The following is a 13,959-nucleotide window of genomic DNA, read 5'->3' on the forward strand; positions in this document are numbered from 1 at the left end:
ATGGAAAAATATAAATAGGGATTACTGGGTAGTGAGATTATGTACTATTTTTTTCTTTATGATTATGTATACAAAAATAAACTAGTAAGATTTTTGATTTTTTAATTTTTTAATTTTTAAAAATTTTAAAAATATTTTATTTATTCATGAGAGACACAGGGAGAGAGGCAGAGACACAGGCAGAGGGAGAAGCAGGCTCCATGCAGGGAGCCCAACGTGGGACTCGATCCTGAGTCTCCAGGATCAGGCCCTGAGTTGAAGGGGGTGCTAAACCACTGAGCCACCCAGGCTGCCCACAAGATTTTTTAAAAAGAATATATCCATAATGGTATCTGGAAAACAAGGAAGGATGCCATCCACAAGTGGGAAATTTTGCAGAATTTCTGAAAGAGAAGAGAGCAGATGAGATCAGAATGATGGTAAAACCAGAGTAGAAGAGAAACTACAATCTAAAACAGACCCGGGGAGGACACTTCTACCTATAAGAATGTTGGAGAAGCTTCAAGCTGGGGAATTAATTAAATAACTACCTGTAAATCTAACTATAATTGTTACCCCTACCCTCCAAGACAGAGAGAGAGGTAGCAGTGTTTGCCTCTAGTCCAATTTTCTCCAAAGTGGAAAATATCTTGGAGGAAGCTCCTTTTCTTGGGGATGGGATCCAAGATAGAAGAGGTGTTATTGAGGCAATTCTGGATTTCAGTAACAGACAAGGAAGACATCTCTTAAAAAGTAGGTTCATTCAGTCTTGAATATGACATCATGCTCCATCCCAAAGTGAATTTTTGTTTGACAGTTGGGTTTTTAAGTCTGCTCCTTGCTCAGCCACCCTAAAGAGCAGCTCTTGTGTTGGCACATATTACCCATTCTACAAAGCCCACAGACTTCAGAGGAAATTTATACCAGCTACTGACATTAATCAACTTACTCCTACCTCTAAGAATGCTGGAGAAACTTCTTAGGAACAAGAAACAAAGGGCTACTAGACAGGTGAGGGCAATCAAGAACATAGAAAGATTAAGGTACATAAAGAGAATACCTGGAATCTGAAATTGAGTAATATAGGACAGAAGAAAACTGAAGTCCGTGTGATTAGAAACTTCTTTCTCAGTTCCTGGATGTGTCTACAAGGGACATTGCCTGCATAGTGTCTCTAGCTGGCTTTTAAGTGCCTCTGGGATAGACCACAGAGAGGTTGAGGGCATTGCACATGATATCAGTCAGTCTTACAATTATAATGTTGAACAAAAGAAGCCAGAAACAAAACAGTACCAACCATAGGATTCCAGTGATGTAAAGATCAAAATCAAATACAAAACTAATCTGTGCTGTTGGATGTCAGGATCATGACTATCCTTAAAGGGGAGGGTGCGAGTGACTGCAAGGGGTTATAGCAAGGCTTAAGAGATATGTTCAGGCTGTGAAAATTAAGTGAGCTGTACACTTTAACAGTGATGAAAGCTATATACAGCTGATCAAAGAGCTGTAACAGTTCAGAACCCTATATACATGAGAAATCTAGCATTAGAATGAGAAAAGCCAAACTCTTGGGGAAAACAAAAGTTTCCAAATTATAAATAATGATGGTAGGATTTAACCAACTCTCAGAAATTGATAGCTCTGATAGAAAAAATGTAGAAATACTGAGGATTTGAACAATTAAATTAACAAGTTAATTATATGTATATAACCCAGTAAACATAGAAAAATATTCTTTGTAAATATTCAAGGAACATTGTGTTTACCAAAGTAAAATACCACAATAAATTCTCAAAGCAGAAATAACATAGACCATTTTTTTTAAAATCATAGTGCAGTAAAAGTAGGAAATAAGTGGATAATGATTATCTATAAGAATTTAAGAAAATAAATTGAAAAATGACTAAAATTTTTTTTAAAACTACTAAAATCAACAAGATAATTTAGCAAGATGGCTGAATATAAGATCATATAAGATCAAGATGCAAAAATTAAAAATTTTCTATATGCCAGAAACCATTAAAAACTATTCATGGGATGCCTGGGTGGCTCAGCGGTTGAGCATCTGCCTTCAGCTCAGGTCATGATCCTGGAGTCCCAGGATGGAGTCCCACATCAGGCTCCCCACAGGGAGCCTGCTTCTCCCTCTGCCTATGTCTCTGCCTCTGTGTGTGTGTGTGTGTGTGTGTGTGTGTCTCATGAATAAATAAATAAAATATTTTTAAAAAATCTATTCATAATATTACAAATACTATATAATACCCAGGAATAAATTCCAACCAGAATCCTATCAAGAATTACCTTAGTGAACTTCACAGGCTTGTTGTAAAATTTATTTAGAGGAAAAATAAGCCAGAAAAGTCAATTTTGAAAATTATCTTACCTGCCAGACATCCAGAGTTACTATAGTGGTGTGCTATACATTATGGTAGCAACTGGCAATATGTTCATATTTAACTTGAAATTAATTTAAATTAAATAAAATATAAAATTCAGTTTATCAGATGCACTGATCACATTTCAAGTGCTCAATAACCATATGTAGAATTATATATCTCTGTGATATATATATATGTATATGTATATATCTCATATCAAATAAATACTTTCAGCCTACCACACTTATATAGAGCATGGAGATATCTATATCTCTGTATCTCTGTCTCTTTATATGTTTATATCTGTCTTATTCAGAAGAAACTGCTGACCAGGTCCTGCCCACACAACCTCTCAGTTAGGAGCATGTCTGGGATGTCTAAGGAAAAGCAAAGTGACTGGTGAGGCCAGAGCATAGTGAACAAGGGAGAGTAGTAGAAGACAAGGTCAGAGCAGTGGTGGCACCTTCACCGATTACTAAGGGCAGTGCTTCTCAAACTTTAATATGCATGTGAATCACCTGAGAGATTTATTAAGATTCCATAGGACTAGAAAGACACATAATTAATCCATCCATCCTTTCCTTTCCTTTCCTTGCCTTTCCTTTCCTTTCCTTTCCTTTCCTTTCCTTTCCTTTCCTTTCTCCTTTCCTTTCTCCTTTCTTTCCTTTCTCCTTTCCTTTCCTTTCGAAAAGCATGGGAGACGGGCAGGGACAAATGGAGAGAGAGAGAGAATCTCAAGCCAACTCCATGCTGGGTGCAGAACCCAGTGCTCAATCTCACAATCCTGAGACCATGACCTAAACCAAAATCAAGAGCCAGACGCTTAACCGACTAAGCCACCCAGGCACCTCTATCATTCTGTATTTCTAATGCATTCCAATGTCAGTGCTTTTAAAGAATGGACCACAATTGAGTACAAGAGTATAGAGTTTTAAAGGCCCTTGCTGGAACTTTAGCTTTTACTTTGAGGCAGATGGGAAGCTGCTGGAGAATTGAGTGGGAATTATGTGATTTGACATTTTAACAGGATCAGTCTGACTTAATATCATGTACACAAGAGAGATGAGCATGTGCGTTTACTACTCATAGCAGCAATTATCGTAATAGACCCAAACTGGAACCAATCCAAATATCCATCAACAGTAGAATGGATAAGTAAATCATGGTTTTATATTATGGAATACTACAATGCTTGGAAAAAATGAATTACTGCTACAGGCAACAATGTGAATAAACAATGTGGACATAATACTGAATTTAAAAAAGACACAAAAGAATATACACTATACATACTGTATGATCCCATACATATGAAGTATCAACATGGGCAAAACTGATTATTGAGGGTAGAAGTCTGGATAATGGTTGCCTTTAGCCGTGGGGGAAAGAGGAAGAAGCCTCCTGGGGCTGGAAATGTTTTATATATTGATCTGGGTGGTAATTACATAAGTATAAACATATGTAGAAATTTATTGACCTGTACACCTAAGATTTGTGCACTTTGCTATGTCTTTGGTATACTTTAACAAAAGAAAAGAAGAAGTTGTAGGGGAGCATTTGGGAGGTTGTAGCACCAATCCAGGCAAAAGATGGGGGTTTGGAACAGAGTGATAGCAATGGAGGTGGTGAGAAGTGGTTGGATTCTAGGTATGTTTGGAATTTAGAGCTGAAAGTGATTTTCTGATGGACTGGGTAATGAGGTATGAGAGAAAAGGAAGAGTAAGAGGTAATCTCTGCCTTACAGCTTGAGCATAGCATGGTGATGCCACTTATGGGGATGCGGAAGCTTCCAGGATGAGCAGATTTGATGGATATGAATGGGATACAGTGGGGTGAGAATGAGGAATTGTGGTTTGGACATGTTAGCTTGAGGTGTTATATATACATATATATAACATATATGTGTGTGTGTGTGTGTGTATGTGTGTGTGTGTATATATACCGATATATATCGATTATATAGGTGGCATTTGAAATTAGGAGATTGGACGAGATCCCCTATGAAGTGATTGCAGATGGAGAAAAGAAGATAGCCAGCCCATGTTAAGCCAGGGCTGCTCCAGGAATGTGTAATAGGGAGCAGAGGAGACAAAGGAAACTGAGCTGGATTGATTAGTGAAGGAGGAGGAGAAACAGGAGGCATGGTTTCCCAGAAAGCAACCGAGGAGTGTGTTTCAAGGAAGGGGTATCAGTGATCAATTATTTGAAGAGTTGTTGAGAAATTGAAGGAGACAAGAACTGAGAGATTAATTCTGTTGATTAGTGAACATCAGAAACCATGCCTGTCACATAGTAAGCGCCTCAAATATGGAGAAATATTATGGGGAATATACATTAAAGCCTATATAAACTCATTGTTCTTGGCAAAGAGATATTTTTGCAGTGAAGAAATTAAAAATTATTTGAAAATGAGTTCACATTCTTTCATGCTTTCTTCCTAACCCTTGAGGTTTGGGCTAAAATTAGCAAGTACACAGACCTAGGGAGCTAGCCTAGCCTTCAGTCACCCTAGTCCTAAAAATCATAGAGAAATGAAGTGTTTTCTAGGTTCTGCTCTGCAGTTTAGAGGCTGCCCAAACTTGTGATGGAATGTTCCTCTTATGGGAAACAGGACTGTCACTTTTCAACCTCCCTGTGCTTGGATTTCTTCATCCATAAAATGGAAGTAATAGTAGTGGCAATGTCACACAGTGTGTAACAAGGATTACAAGGGTTAGTATGTATAGAGAGCAGAATAGTACTTGGCACATAGAAAATGCTAAATAAGCATTAGGTATTTATTATTGTATCATAGTGTTATCAGTGTTCTCCAGCTTAAGGCCACCAGGAACACACCTAGAGTCCAAAAAGTAGAATTCATTGATTTGTTGCAGCAAAGGAGACACACCCTATGTTCCCATGCGGTGTCTCAGCAAGAGGATATTAGAAGAGATTTATAGGATATGGACTTGTGTTAGATAATTTGTGAGAAGGTTCAAGGGTCATCTGGACAGGGTGCTGTCATAAAGTGTGAATAATTCCATGATTGGATATTTTAAGTCTTCTTATCTAGAGGGTGGGAGGAACAGAGCAGGTGTAAGAGGTAAATAGTAAAGCAGCAGCACTCATATTAGTCGGGATGGAGGGATGTTCAGTTATTTCTGTAGTTTGGACAATGGTTACATCTTTGTGTTCTGACCTAATTAATAGCATGGTCTTGTCTAATGGTGATGATCTTTGAAATTGTTTATGTTCCATAGGAGAACACCATGACCTAACTGATAGTCCCAGGTCCTCACTGTCAAGGGTATATTTTTCTTTCTCAGTCTGTACAAACTGACCTGTGCTTTAAGGGGGTGAGTAAAAGACTCTGGGAAGATTTTTGAAGTTTCCTCTGATGACATCTGAGTAATGAGTCATCAAGGAGAACCTGAGGAGGTAGCCAGAGAGGTAAATTCTGAATATTTAGTTCTAGGTGTACCTATCATCTCTGCTCTGCAAATGATCCACTCTTTGGAAGCTCTCAGAAAGGGATAGAAATTTAGTGGGTCACCCAAAGTGATACCAGAGAGAAGATATGAAGTAAAGGGAGTTTGCTTCTGGCTGGTGGAGGGAAGAGATTCTTGTATGCAATACGGAAACTACGGATAAGATGGCATGCTCCTTGGTGACCTAAAGCCATTACAGACACAAAGTGGAGGAACTAGCTTTACAGTAGGTGAAACTGACCTTCTCTGAATGACAGGGCCCCTGAGAACTCCCAGCCAGAATGCACATCAGGAAAACTGAACTGACAAAGAGAAATATCAAGGATGAATGAAGAGCAAGGGTGAGGTTTCCAGGGGCTTGAAGTGTAAAATACTCAAGAGGGTTGGTGTAGAGTGGCCAGAAGCACTAGGAACCTATCTTTTGAATCAGGTATTCATTGAAGAAACCTAGTAGAGTCAGGAGAAACCAATGCAGGCCTTATAGAAGGTTTTGAAACCCTGGTGCCAGCCCTTATCTGCCTTGGGCTATGTTTTTTGGTTTAGAATCTCAGCAACTGCCCACTCTGTATCTAGTTAAGCCCCTTGTTTATATTTTGCTTGCCTTTCTCCATGTAAAATTAATCTGTAAAACCATGTGACTGCTAAGGGAAGATCTGAACATGCTGACAACTGACCAAGGTGGCCTGATGCTGGACCAGTTTCAGAATCTGGAGAGGCTAGACAGAGTAGCCACAGGCAGAGACTCAAAGAGGCAGGCTGTGCGCCTTTCTTCTATAGTATATTCTTGGTGGTGTTCTATAATTCACCAAATAAAGTTGGGGTTTGTGAGTTTGGAGCCAGGGAGATCCAGACTTTGAATTCAGGCTCCTTTGGGTATTTTCCATAACCCAGAAAATGTAGCCATTCCACCCACCTTGCAAGGCTCTTGTCAGATAATATGCATAAGAAGGCAAGCCCAGCTGTTGGAAACAAAGGATGGTGATGGCTGGTCAAATCTACATTTGTGCTGCCTTCTATATGTCATGTCAAATGGGAACCTTTCAGGGGAGGACTTTCTAAATGTTTGAAATTTAAAAAAGACTAAATCTTTTTAAAAAGTCGGGTTAACTAACATAATGCTTAACTGTCAGAAATTATTACAGAGGAGTTATTTGTTCTTTCACCCTACTAGGTCTCCCCATCCTAAACATCATAGTTGCAGAATTTTCTAAGAACAACAATGGAAGGATGTACAACACATACCAATAGCCAGAAGAATACTCTGCTGAATTTATATTAGCTACCGAAAGACCTTGAAATTTGCCTCCAGCGATTAAATGTTTGTGTGTGCTTAAACTTTCACTCAGTTTATCTACAGTCATTGATTTAAGGCAACTTTATATGATGCAATATGGTTTTGATTTGTGCAAAATCAAAATAAGATTACTTATCCTTGAAGCAATCGCAATTTCTTATATTTGGTTACTTGGAGTGAAATAGAAAACAGTCACTATGTCCAAAAACATTGCCTGGGGGAAAAAGGCTAAGATAATAAAAGGAAGTCATAACCAACTACAGTACTAATTTTATCTAGATTATCACAATATTTTTCATGAGGGTAGCACACTTAGGTTTCATGTCAGAGAATTCCACAAAAGTAGTCTGTCCCATCTAATGAGCTGTGCTGTAGGGTACAAAGATGATGTCATACTGGCTTCCTTAGAGTGTTTGTTCAGAAGCAGTGATAAACTTGGTGTTGATTCAGGGCTACCTTCTCTTCATCACTCTGTGATCAGTGGCACATATTTCTGAGATCATCCTCCAGAAGCAAAGGCAGGGTCTGTGGCCTTCAAGCACAGGTAAGATTGGCCCTTCACTGTGCTGAACAGTGGACCAGAGCAGGCAACCCCACAGGTATCCTGGTATGTTTGTTTGTTTTCATGTTTCATCCATCTTGGCTGCCCTTGAACTTTTAGCAAGCCAAAACACCCTGAAGCTGGTGGCTCACTGGATTCAGCATAGAATTTGTGGGAAGGAGGTTTGGTTGGACAAGCCTCACAAGGAATTTGGATGCACCATCTCCTTTCCCACCGCTGCCACGCTGAAGGGGGTGGGGATATGTTCCCCTCATTTGGGCAGTCCTGCACCAATCTCCTTTGCTGTAAGGATGCACTGAAGTGAGAAGTTGGCCCTGGCCTGGGCAGCACTGAACTCACCTCTTAGGGTTCATATGTTTGCATTAGAAATCCAGAGAGGGACAGGCAGCAAATCTCTTAAAACAACACTGGAGAAGTCGGGTTTAATCAAAATGCGACTTAAGCATTCTGAGCACTTTGGAACGAAGCTCTTAATTTTTCTGTGCCCCCCCCCCCGTTTATATTTCAGACATTGTGGTAACAGTTATATAATCTGCTCTCCTTGGGACTGCTCTAGGGAGGGGCCCTTGGGATAAATTAATTGATACTTGACAAGTTGTTGTAGATGCTTACAATAAAGGTGCTATCATAATTCTGATTAATTGCTTAGGGTTGATATACTCATATAACTTGTCATTGACAGTCCCAGAAGGATGTATTTATTATTTCTACAGCCTATCCTAAATTTCGTCTTAAAATTACTACTCGTGGGACGCCTGGGTGGCTCAGCGGTTGAGTGTCTGCCTTTGGCTCAGGGTGTGATCCAGGATTCCAGGGATCGAGTCCCACATCAGGCTACCTGCATGGAGCCTGCTTCTCCCTCTGACTGTGTCACTGCCTCTCTTTCTGTGTGTCTCATGAGTAAATAAATAAAATCTTAAAAAAAAAAAAAACTACTACTTCTACTTCCCATTTACTATATCACTACTGTGTAATTATTACACAGATATACATATGCCAGATTATTTAAGGTTAACTCACATTCTTGTTAGTTATGCCCTTGCTTTTGTATATGCTTTATTAATGAATATTTAAAACAGAAAGAGACATACTATTATGTAGAAGTGTAGAAATTCTGTAGTCAGACTCCCTGGTTTGAATCTTGGCTCTATCACATATTAGCTGTGTGACTTTAGAGAAGCTACTTAACCTCTCTGGGCTCCGGTTTTCTCATCTATAAAATGATAATAATAGGATCTTTTTACTAGGTTATTATGAAATAAAATAAGAATACATAAAATGCTCAGAATAGTGGCTGGCGGGATCCCTGGGTGGCGCAGCGGTTTGGCGCCTGCCTTCGGCCCAGGGCGCGATCTTGGAGACCCGGGATCGAATCCCACATCGGGCTCCCGGTGCATGGAGCCTGCTTCTCCCTCTGCCTGTGTCTCTGCCTCTCTCTCTCTGCGACTATCATAAATTAAAAAAAAAAAAAAAAAGAATAGTGGCTGGCATTTAGTAAGCACTCAGTGAAAATTAACTATTAGTATTAGTGATATGATTCTTTGTTAAAATAACCTATGGCCTTAAAAAACTATTTGCAACATTATACTAAAGAGACTTCCCCCAACCATTTTCATTTTCTCTCCTGGTGATGCTGGGGGGAGCAATATCCTTTCTCTTTTTCCTGTCACTGCCCAGTTACAAGAAATAGCTGGACTATCTCATAATAATATGAAATAAATAAAAAAGGCTTCTGGGTATTTCTTATACCTACTGTTGATTTTTACTATGGTTACAGTGAAAGGTGTGGGTTTAAAAAAATAGCTCTAGCAGTGAAATAATGTTGCTGTAAAATCTCAAGGCAAGTGTAAATAATTCTTTTTTTAAAGATTTTATTTATTTGTTAATGTGACAGAGAGAGAGAGAGAGCTGCAGAGACACAGGCAGAGGGAGAAGCAGGCTCCATGCAGGGAGTCTGACGTGGGACCAATCCCGGGTCTCCAGGATCAGGCCCTAGGCTGAAGGCGGCACTAAACCTCTGAGCTATCTGGGCTGCCCTATAGTTCTAACTACTTTTTCATTAACTATGCCCCTCAAAGCACTTTCTCTTATAATTGAATATGGTCTTTCAACCTCATTCTGACTTTTTACTTTGCAACAGATGATACATGCTTTCTCAAAGTGAACTGTAGATGTACAGAACTAACAGTGTTCACTTTTTCTCATGTTATTTTCTTTTGTTTCCATATATTGTTATTAGTTTGTAATTTATACTCCGTTTTTTTTTTATTGCTTTAACAAGCTGATAATGGACCAGGAAACTCAAGGAATCAAGTAACTTCCTTCTAATTATATTTAACCATTTGTTGATTTAAAGTAAAATCAGTTCTTTCTGAGCAGATTCCAAAAAGAATATATTTTCATTTTAAAGATTTCTAAGATCAGCAATAACAGAAAACCTTAATCAAGTACAAGTCTGTGCCTTCATGAAGATGAACATGAAAAACTGAATTGTGATAACTGTATGTAGACATCTGATGATTGAGGAAGGAAAGAATCTTAAATTTATTGAGAGGCATTCTCCTCCAATTGGCAAATCTGTAGAAATGACCATCTTCCTAGCCTAGCATTCTATCTGGTGTTGCTGTTTTTGTTATCAACAACAGGTTTTGCTGAATGACTAAAGAATAAATGATAAGTGTTCAATAAATATTTGCTGAATGACTAAAGAATAAGTGAATAAACAAAGGAAGGCATCAAGTATTGGCCAGGAATGTAGAGGGCTTGCAGGCATTTGCCGGTGGCTGGGGCAGGAAGAAGTGCAGGAGAGGCAGTTGTCTAAGGTTCTGTCCTGAGGATTACTGAATGAATGGGGTAAAAAGAGGGAATATTGGTGGGCATTCATGTCAGCTGTACTCAGTACACACCCCATTGGGTTTGTGAACTTCTGTCCCTGGTTCTGGGGCAGTGCTGGAAGCCCCCTCCCCCAATCTGATTTCCTTGTATTTATTTATTTTTTTAAATTTTTATTTATTTATGATAGTCACAGAGAGAGAGAGAGAGAGAGAGAGAGAGAGAGAGGCAGAGACACGGGCAGAGGGAGAAGCAGGCTCCATGCACCGGGAGCCCGACGTAGGATTCGATCCCGGGTCTCTAGGATCGCGCCCTGGGCTAAAGGCAGGCACCAAACCGCTGCGCCACCCAGGGATCCCTGATTTCCTTGTATTTAAAGGGTAGAACTGTGAACATGGAATTTGAAAAGTGACACAGTTAACATCTCTGCAAATGAGAACTTTGTAGCAGAGGTGCCACAACTTGAACAGATGGATTAAAGCTGAGCCTGGAACACATCTTCTGAAGGCATGCGGCAAGAGAGAGAAGGATGTCCAGTGGATGGATAGCAAAGTGGGAGCAGACAAGAATTAGATCCCATGCCAGTGTGAGGTTGTGACTGTGTGAGCTCACAGGGCATAGTTGCATTCTCATCCCCTCCCCCAAAGGAGGTGCATCAGGGGAAGGCTAATCTTCCAGAAATGATTTTCTGCTGTGATTTAGGAAGAATGAGAAACCTGCAGCCTAATCAGGGAACTTTAGCTTGCCAGGGACACCCCCCTGGGTGTCCAGTGAGAAAAGTTAATTCTGCTAAGTCAAGAAAGTGCCACAACGCTTCTGCTAAGGGAAGGAAAATTGAGCAAAGTGGGCAGTGATCTTCTCTTCTTTATAGCAACATGGTTTGATTTCCCATGGTGAAGTCCACAACAGTTTCATTTTGAAGTGATTACTACTTTGATGCTCTAACTTTTCAGTTTGATAATAAAGCTATGAACATGCTAGCATTCTTTTCCATGCATCCCATCTGATGGTAGACTATGAGGGTTGTAAAGCAAATAGATGGGCCTTTGGGATCTTCTTACTGGAGAGGCCCACATCTGAAATGCCTTCTTTTACATTATAAATTTTAGGCAAAATTGTACCATGTTAAATATACATGTGTATTTATTTAAACATATGTACTTGTTCAAATGTTTTTAAATGCAGCCCCCCATATACTTACATACACACACACACACACACACACACACACACATATAGAGAGAGACACACACACACAGAGACAGCACACATGTGGGCACACTAAATCATATTATGGTGTTCAATGGCAGTAGTTTTTTGTGTAACAGAATACATAGGGTGGACAGAACCACTGCCATCCTCATTTTAGCCTTATGTCTCTTGCATCTGAACCTTGGTCATCCTTCTGTCTCCCACAACAGGAAGATTCTCCCCCTTTTCTTCATAGATGTGCAGTTTGGATTTCCATTTCTTGAAAACGACAGTTCTTGCAGATAAAAGTCCTAATCATTGTATTTATTAAAGGGGCATCCTAGCAAAATGATACTCAGAAATGAATTAATTTTAACAGTTTTTATTTTATTTATTTGTTTTTTGTTTATTTTTTTTAAAGATTTATTTATTCATGATAGACATAAAGAAAGAGAGAGAGAGGCAGAGACACAGGCAGAGGGAGAAGCAGGCTCCATGCTGGGGGTCCGATGCACGACTCAATCCCGGGACTCCAGGATTGCCAAAGGCAGGCGCTAAGCCACTGAGCCACCCAGGGATCCCCAATTTTAACAGTTTTTTAAAAAATATCTAACTTAATAGAATTTCCTTTGCCTTCAAGTTCGTAAAGCCTTTAAACATGCAAGTATTTAAATGCTAAGACTGGGCAGCCCGGGTGGCTCGGCGGTTTAGCGCCATCTTCAGCCCAGGGCCTGATCCTGGAGACCCGGGATCCAGTCCCTCGTCGACTCCCTGCATGAAGCCTGCTTCTCCCTCTGCCTGTGTCTCTGCCTCTCTCTCCTCTCTGTGTATTCTCATGAATAAATAAATAAAATCTTTTAAAAAATGCTAAAACTATGAAGAAAATATTTAATTAAAATAAATATTCTCAATCAGTTCTTACAGTAGAATTGATTTTTATTATATGTGCAAAAACAAAAACAAAAAACAAAACAAAACAAAACAAAAAAAAAACCCAACCCTTACAAAGCCTGTGGGTAGATCAGGAGTTGCTAATGTTAAGGCTTATCATGACAGCTGTCAGTGTGGTTTTTGTTTGTGTATATTATAAAGATATATATATAATTGCAGAAAGATTTTTAGAAACAGGAAATCACCTATAGTCATCCATTCTGATTTAATTTAAGCTTTGAAGTCTTCATGTTCAAATTTTCTTTAAAAAAAAATATGGGGCAGCCTGGGTGGCTCAGTGGTTTAGTGCCGCCTTTGGCCCAGGGCCCAATCCTGGAGACCCAGGATCGAGTCCCACATTGGGCTCCTGGCATGGAGCCTGCTTCTCCCTCTGCCTGTGTCCTCTGCTTCTCTCTCTCTCTCTCTCTCTCTGTGTCTCTTGTGGATAAATAAATAAAATCTTTAAAAATAAAATAAATATGGCTTCAAATTAATATTTTTCTTTTTTGGTGTATAACTGAAAATAATTTGGCATCCAGATTATGTATGATTTAAAAATCAGGTGAAAATGTATATATACAACCAAAATTCAAATCCTGGTGCCTGGGAGGCTCAGTAGGTTAAGCATCTGCCTTCAGCTCAGGCCATGATTCTGGGGTCCTGGGGATTAAACGCATGGCTCCCTGCTCAGCAGGGAACCTGCCTGTCCCTCTCTCTTTGTCCCTCCCCCCACTCATATGTTTTCTCTCTCTCTCTCTCTCTCCCTCTCTCAAATAAATAAGATCTTTAAAAAATATTCAAATCCTAACTTTTATATTACTATTCATGTAATAAATCCAAAATTTAATGGCCCACATATTTCTAATTTATCATCAGTAAATGTACTTGAACTGAACCTAACCATAAACCTAAAACTAACATTGTTAATTTGCCAAATAGATTCAAAGAAAATACAAAATTTTTCTTTACGGAAAATTTTTCCAAGAAAAGCACTATGTGAAATAATGAACCATTTCAGAACATATAAATATTATAAAATTACTCAATTTTGTCTCTTCATCTTTACTGTCTTCATTGATTAATATAGCACCTGGCATACTGTCAGTGCTCAATAAGCCCTGAAAAAATGAATCAGTATCTTTGGGGTTCTATACTTTACATAAACATTAATAAGAAGCAAGTAGAAATGTCAGTGTGTTGATTACAGTGGTAGGCAGCAATATAATATAATTCTATTTTTCCAAAAACATTTTGAGGCATTGCTTTGCAAATTTATACCTAAGTTTAAGGACAAGTGTAGGAGAAGTGGAGTACTGCGAGACTTCA

General features: G+C 39.2%; 1 protein-coding gene across 6 annotated transcripts in view; it reads right to left on the reverse strand.

Moving 5' to 3' along the window:
* PLGRKT (plasminogen receptor with a C-terminal lysine) overlaps positions 1 to 13,959 on the reverse strand; it is a 55,503-nt gene that overhangs the window by 23,295 nt on the left and 18,249 nt on the right. Inside the window, exon 6 of one of the 6 annotated variants that reach the window (XR_008662493.1) lies at positions 130 to 383. The exons of the other annotated variants lie outside the window; for them this stretch is intronic. The gene's annotated coding sequence lies outside the window, so the exon portion shown is untranslated. Of the gene's footprint in view, positions 1 to 129; positions 384 to 13,959 lie in introns of those variants that run through there. 6 annotated transcript variants of the gene reach the window in all.

This window comes from Nyctereutes procyonoides, unplaced genomic scaffold (genome assembly GCF_905146905.1).
Source record: "Nyctereutes procyonoides isolate TBG_1078 unplaced genomic scaffold, NYPRO_anot_genome, whole genome shotgun sequence".
Classification (NCBI taxonomy): domain Eukaryota; kingdom Metazoa; phylum Chordata; class Mammalia; order Carnivora; family Canidae; genus Nyctereutes; species Nyctereutes procyonoides.